Below are 7,181 nucleotides of genomic sequence, written 5' to 3'. Positions count from 1 at the left end.
CACAACACATTTCTTGAAAGAATGTTATCGTAAAATATAAAAAATAAATAATCAGCGTTGTCAACTTTTTTTATTTCAAAACGTACTGAACAAGGTGAATTCATACAAGGTGGTGTCAGTTCTACAAAAACAACGATTGGTCTTAACAAATGTCAAAAAACCAAAATGAAAAATTAAACAAATAAGTATTTAAACTTAATATAGTGTAGATAATTGAATAGTGAGGGCTCTACTTATTTATGTAAACAATAAATATTTTGTTAATAAGCTTAGAATATGTAGATATTTAAATATAAAAACAAGCTTTGACAGTTGTTAGAACCAAAAAGCGAAAAAAAAATTATCAGCTGTTTGACTGTCTCCACCTTGTATAAATTCGCCTTGGTACTGAACTGAAAATTTTAATATCAAATTACAATTTGCATGAAAAATAACCAAATTTCCATCAAATATATGGAACCGAAGTTATTAATATCCAAATTTTCTTAAAATTCTAGTCACAAATTATACATATCTGAATCAGCTGGTTTCAGTAATATATTATTAGTAGTGTTCGCGTACTTGATAATTTGTAATAATTTGTAGAAATTATCACTGGAAATTACGAGATTCCGTTCGTTTACTTTTAAAAACTTGTAACGAGAGAGCAAGAGAGTGTTAAAAGTGACAGTTCGTAGATAGAGATAAAAAATGTTCTGTAAAAAATATCAACATAAAAATTATGTTTAAAACATGGTTGCAAATGTAAACAAAACAAAAAAGTTTAAAATAAATACAATTTGCAAGTTTTGCAAAGAAAATAAGTAAAATAACACAAAACGAACGTTTTAAATAGATTTATAATAAAATACAACTTATTTTTACAAATTGTTGTTCGCGTACTTTTTTTTGGTTATTTTTCAGTATTTCAGTATTTATTTTTACTCTCTAAAATAAAGTTACTGGATATTTTTTACTGGAAAGTACGCGAACCACATATTCAAGGCGTATTTAACAAGGTGACAGCAGTGGCGAATTGAAATAAATACAGGCGAATTCACTTATTTTTTATATATAGAGTTTGACATACGGGCGAACGGGCGGATATTTTTTATATATGTAGTTTGACATTTGTGCGTGCTATTTCTATAATCAGCTGTGCTGCCGATGGCACCTTATTAAATGCACCTTGCACATATTATTAACAAGGCGAATTTATATACCCGGTGGTGTTGATAGCACAGCTGATTAATGTTGGTTAGAGGTTTGAGCTGTCAAATTATCTTGTGTTTGTTGCGGCGAATGCGACAATAAACGTAAAAGTAGCAAAAACAAAAGGCAAACTTTGACAACTTAAACCACAAAAACAAATTGCAAGTGGTTTTTGTAAATGTTGTACTTGTTGTAGAATCGACACCACCTGGCACAAATTATACAGATATGAATCAGCTCTAGGCGAATTTATATACCAGGTGGTGTTGACAGCACATCTGATTAATGTTGTTTAGATGTTTGAGCTGTCAATTATCTTGTGTTTGTTGCGGCGAATTCTACAACAAACGTAAAAGTAACAAAAACAACAGGCAAACTTTGACAGCTTCAAACACATAAACAAAAATAAATTGCTAGTGGTTTTTGTAAATGTTGTAGAACCGACATATCCTGGTATATAAATTCGCCTTGAATCAGCTGGTTTCAGTAGAAAAATAACAAAAGAAAATGTCAAAATGGTTGTGGTTTGAAAAGAGGGGCAAATATATTTCACACTACTTGCCTATTGCAATTATATTTTTTCTTTTTCATTTTTGACAACTGTCATTTGTTTCATATCTGTAATAGTCTGTGCCACCTGGTATATAAATTCGCCTTGGTTAGCAGCTTAAACATTTAGTGTTGCCATAATTAAAAACAATGGTAATCAACCGCATGCTATCAACATTGTTGATAACTAGAAGCTTATACTGATGGACATATTTTTAAACATTATGAATGTTGCAGGCAGTCGTTACAGATCGTTATATTCAAATCGCTATTACTGATTCGTAACACTATCCCCCCTTAAGCTCGTTCGTCCCGAATATGCACAGATTTACCTTTCCCATAGACAGCTAGTAGTTCTAGATGCACGACCTTCATTTAAGATCTCTTAACACGTTAACAGTCCAAGGCAGCGACTGAGGATTGCCTTTTAAAATGTATGTAAATAGCTAAAAGGGTGTTTTTTTAAATAACCCACATAGTATGGGCTGTGGACTCCATGAAAAAAAAGCTCCTATAAATCGCTTTCAGAGTCCACAGACAAACATGTGGGCTTGAAAATTGTTTGGACGAACAGACCACTGTGGGACTCCTGACGCTTTCCGTTCACAGCCCATATATTGGCTGTGAACTGTTAACGTGTTAATCACCTTGTATGGTCCATCCCAATGGGTTTGTAGTTTGGTAGACTGTCCTTTCTTACGTTGTGGGTTATACAGCAGTACAAGCTGACCTTCGTTAAATCTTTTTTCATCTGCGTACGAATTCATGAAGTTCGTTAAGGTCATCTTGCTCTTGGAAAGTGTTTTCATTATTTGTTGATTAGGGCTTGATACCGAATTCTAAATCACCAGGCAACTTGAGAGGTTGAGTCGTGAACAGCTGATCTGTATGCCAATAAAAATTTCGGTATGTGTTCATCCCAGTCCTTCTGATGTGCACTGACCACTTTCCTTAAATATTCCTCCAGAGTACGATTGAATCTTTCGACCATGCCTTCAGCTTGAGGATGCAGTGGCGTTATTCTGTTTTTTCTTATTCCGTATAAATCGCATATTTCCTTGAATGCGGAAGATTCAAAACTGGAGTGCAACTCCAGTGGAACATCATAGCTGGGTAGTTGTTCACAAATACGCTTATAACCGTTTTAGCTTCCTGATTGGGTATGGCATATACCTCAGGCCAATTGATGAAATAATCCATAACCACTAGAACGTAACTGACAGGGAAAGGGCCTGCTATATCCATTGCAATCCGCTCGAATGGAGCACCTGAGATATACTGCTGAAGTTATCCACGACTTATTCTTACCGGGCCCTTCGCTGCTATGCATTGTAGACAATTTGCTATCCAATCGGCTACTGCTTGCTGACAACCCACCCAATAAAAACGTTGTTTTAACTTTTCTAAGGTTTTTGTCACACCATTTTACCGTCAGCACTTTCCCATATGCGGTATAAGCAGCCATTTAACAACTGTAGACTATTCCATAGGGCTCAATATGATTTCATCAGAGGACTTTCGGTCGATATTTCATTGCGGGCTGGCCTTCTACCTTCTTTTTTTGCCGATATTATTTTCGCCAGTTTGGGGTAATTTCTCTGCGCTACAGACCAATCTTAAATGGACTCTATATGCATTAGTCGACATCGATGATACATTCCTTTTCCTCGGCTTTTGTACAATGCTTAAATCCCCTTCCGGTGTTCGATACTAAAGTCATAGCTCTGAAGCCGCTCAAGCTAACGACCCAGTTACCCTTCAGGTTGTTTAAATAACAGCAACCACCTGAGGGCAGAGTGATCGGTTCTCAGTTGGAAGTGTTGACCATACAGATGCTTGTGGAAATGCTTCACACACTCTAATACTGCCAGGAGTTCGCAAAGAAAACGGCATAGAAAACTGCGCAATTCGTGAAGATTTTTCGGGCGATGCCAGTCCTTTACGGCTCGTATTTTATCTTCATCTGTTCATATGCCGTCTGCTGTTACGTGATGCCCTAAATACTTAACTTCTTTCTGGAACAATGCACATTTCTTTGGATTAAGTTTGAGTCCAACTGTCCAGGTTTTTCAGGTGTTTATCGAAATACTTCCCCATGACAATTATGTCATTAAACGCTCGACTGTTGCTGGAGCATTGCAGATTCTAAATTGCACCACATAGTCATTTAAGTGCAATAATAGATAGAAATGAAAATGATAACTTGAATACGAAAGCCCTACAGCTAGATAAATGTTTTGAAGAAACGGTGAACAAATGTACGATTAAAAGATGTATAGTACGACAAAATAACATCAATAAATGGTTTAATACGGAATTAAGAATAATGAGAATTCATAAAATCAGACAACATGAAATAGCTAAATTCCAAAATACAAATGAAGCGTGGTTAACGTATAGATCATTTAGAAATTTATATAAAGTGAAACTGCAAAATGAAAAAAATAAATACATAAACAATAAAATAAACAATGCCAAAGACCAAAAACAAATGTGGAACCAAATTAAAAATTTAGTGCTTAGAAAAAACCAAACTGTGATAAAAACTGTGATATTTAACCAGGTAGAATATAAGGATAATAAAAAAATAGCAGACAACTTCAACAATTATTTTGTAAGCAGTATCAGAAATATAAGAGAAGACATCGAAAAAGTGCAATATATAAATAATATACAACCAGTAACACAAAGATTCAAATTTCGTGCAATAAATATTTTAGAATTAAGTAATATAATAAAAAAAATGAATAATAAACCAGATTATAACAAAATATCGAGTAAAATTATAATAGATAATTGGAACTTAGTGGGTAATACACTATTAAATATAATAAATAAATCATTAGAGAGTGGTGAATTTCCAGAAAGTTGGAAAGAAACAATGGTAACTCCAATTGAAAAAATTAAAAATACAAAAAGATGTGAAGAATTTCGACCAATAAACGCATTAAAAACATGTGAAAAAATTTTAGAGAAAGTGGTTAAAGATCAATTAGTAAAATATATGGAAGAAAACTCATTATTATCAAAATATCAATCGGGATTCAGAAATAATTTCTCATGTGAAACAACAGTAAATTACGTAATAAATCGATGGAAAAATATAAAAAAAGGCAATAAAATAATGGCAATATTTTTAGACTTTAAAAGAGCATTTGAGACAATAGACCGAGAAATAATGATAAAAAAACTTTATATGTATGGAATTCAGAACACTGAACTAAGATGGTTTCAATCATATTTAACAAACAGAGTACAAAAAACTAAAATTAACAATGTTAAATCATATCCAATTGAAAATGATTTTGGTGTTCCGCAAGGTTCCATTCTAGGTGCATTATTATTTATTATATACATAAATGATATGCCAAATGTACTGGAGAGAAGTGAATATATTTTATATGCTGATGATACCTTAATATTTACTGAGAGTGATAGTGAAGAAAATTGTCATAGTAATTTAAAACATGATATAAATAATATTTCTAAATGGTTAAAAATGAACAAATTGAAGCTCAATGAAAATAAAACAAAGATAATAGAAATAAATATGAACAGTAGTGCAATATTTCAAATAAATGGAGAAACAATAGAAAAAGTAAGACAAATAAAATACCTTGGTTTCATAATAGACAAAGAAATGAAATTCAAAGAGCATATAGACTATATATGTAAAAAAATTGCCAAGAAAATTGGTTTTTTCAAACGAATTAGAAACAAAATATCAACAATAACAGCAATAAATATTTACAATACCATAATAAAACCACATTTTGAATTTGGTTCCACAATTTTATATACGTGCTTTAAAACCACACAAATAGAAAGACTACAAAAATTACAAAATAAGGCAATGAGAACCATCTTAAAATGCAATAGATATACATCAATAAATTATATGTTAAACGCACTAAATTGGCTAAATATAAAAAACAGATTAGAGTTAAACACACTGCTATTTATACGCAAAATGAAAAGAGGGAAAGCACCAGCATATCTATGCGAGCAAATAAATTATGTGGGAGAGTTACAACCATATAGTCTGAGAAATGCCGATGATTTCAGACTACAGAGAGCCATGAGAACAAATATGCAGTTATCATTATTCTACAAAGGACTTAGACTTTATAACTCATTACCGAATAACGTAAAATCTGAAACAAATGAATATATATTTAGAAAAGAGTGTGTTAAATTTGTTAAAAATAATGTAATTGGATTTTTATAGAGTTAAGAGAAATACAATTTTGTAATAATTTATTGTCAATGTGTAATTTTCAAAGTATTAATAATACTAATAAACATAATAATAATAATAATAATAATAAAAAAAAAAGTAAACCAGCGGCAACCCTTAAGAGTTTTTTGGGAAATTTCAGAATGAACTCTTTTTCTTTCGGTTCTTTTCCGCATCATTATGCTAGGTATACACGTTACGATAAGTCGTACGATAAATCGTATAAGTATGAAATTAGTAACGTGTATCATGTTGTCGTACTAACGAAGTATGAAAATCAAAAATTTTTGATTTTTGTGATATTTTTATTAGTTGTCATTTTTTTCAAAGGAAATAGTACGATTTGTAGTAACGTCTATCACAAAATCGTACTTCAACTCATACTACGATTAGTACGAAAAATAGTATCGTGTATACCCAGCATTAGGAAGTAATTTTTTTTTTAGTTTCGTCCTTGTCTACACTATGCTTCAATCGCCAAGCCTAACTATTATTACCTCATATTAAAATTTGCATGAATAAGCAGGATAATTGTTTAGCTTTTCCAATCCGTAATTTTACTTTAAGGAATCTTTTTTGGGCCATTAGGAATATTATCTCCCAGTTATACTTAAAATCCTTTTAAAGTACTTGATATGCCCTCATTTAGTTAAAGGACTTTACGATTATCAGCAGCTAGAGAGGTGTTTTTTTTCTGTTTTAGTTAAAATGCCTTTGTAACGAAGTTTTCTTACCATTCAAAGGCTTTGGTAATAATATGTATTTTAAGTTTTTTTCTTGTTCCCATCTCTGAAGAAATAAATAAATTGAAATAAAAAAAAAATCCAGAATATTTTAAAGGATCGATTTCCACTATAGTGAAAATCCTTAATTTTCATTTCAGAAAAGTTTTTCTGATTGAAAATATTGCGAAATATTTCTTATTGATGTAAATTTTATTGCCTTTTTAAAAAAGTAATGCACACACTTTTTTTGAACCACATGTGTACAATATTTCTAAAAATAAGCAGTTTGTTTTTAATTTAGTAACATTATAGAAGAACATTTAAAAGGTTTATTATACATATATTTATATTATAAGAATAAATTAAATTAGAATTCGATAAAAATCTGCTTAAATAGATTCTAATTAGAATTCTCATAAAATATAATTGGCGAACATGATTTCCTAAAATTCAATATAAATTGTAGGCATATGCATTTA

This window comes from Calliphora vicina, chromosome 1 (assembly GCF_958450345.1).
Source record: "Calliphora vicina chromosome 1, idCalVici1.1, whole genome shotgun sequence".
Classification (NCBI taxonomy): domain Eukaryota; kingdom Metazoa; phylum Arthropoda; class Insecta; order Diptera; family Calliphoridae; genus Calliphora; species Calliphora vicina.
This window is presented reverse-complemented; position numbering follows the sequence as displayed.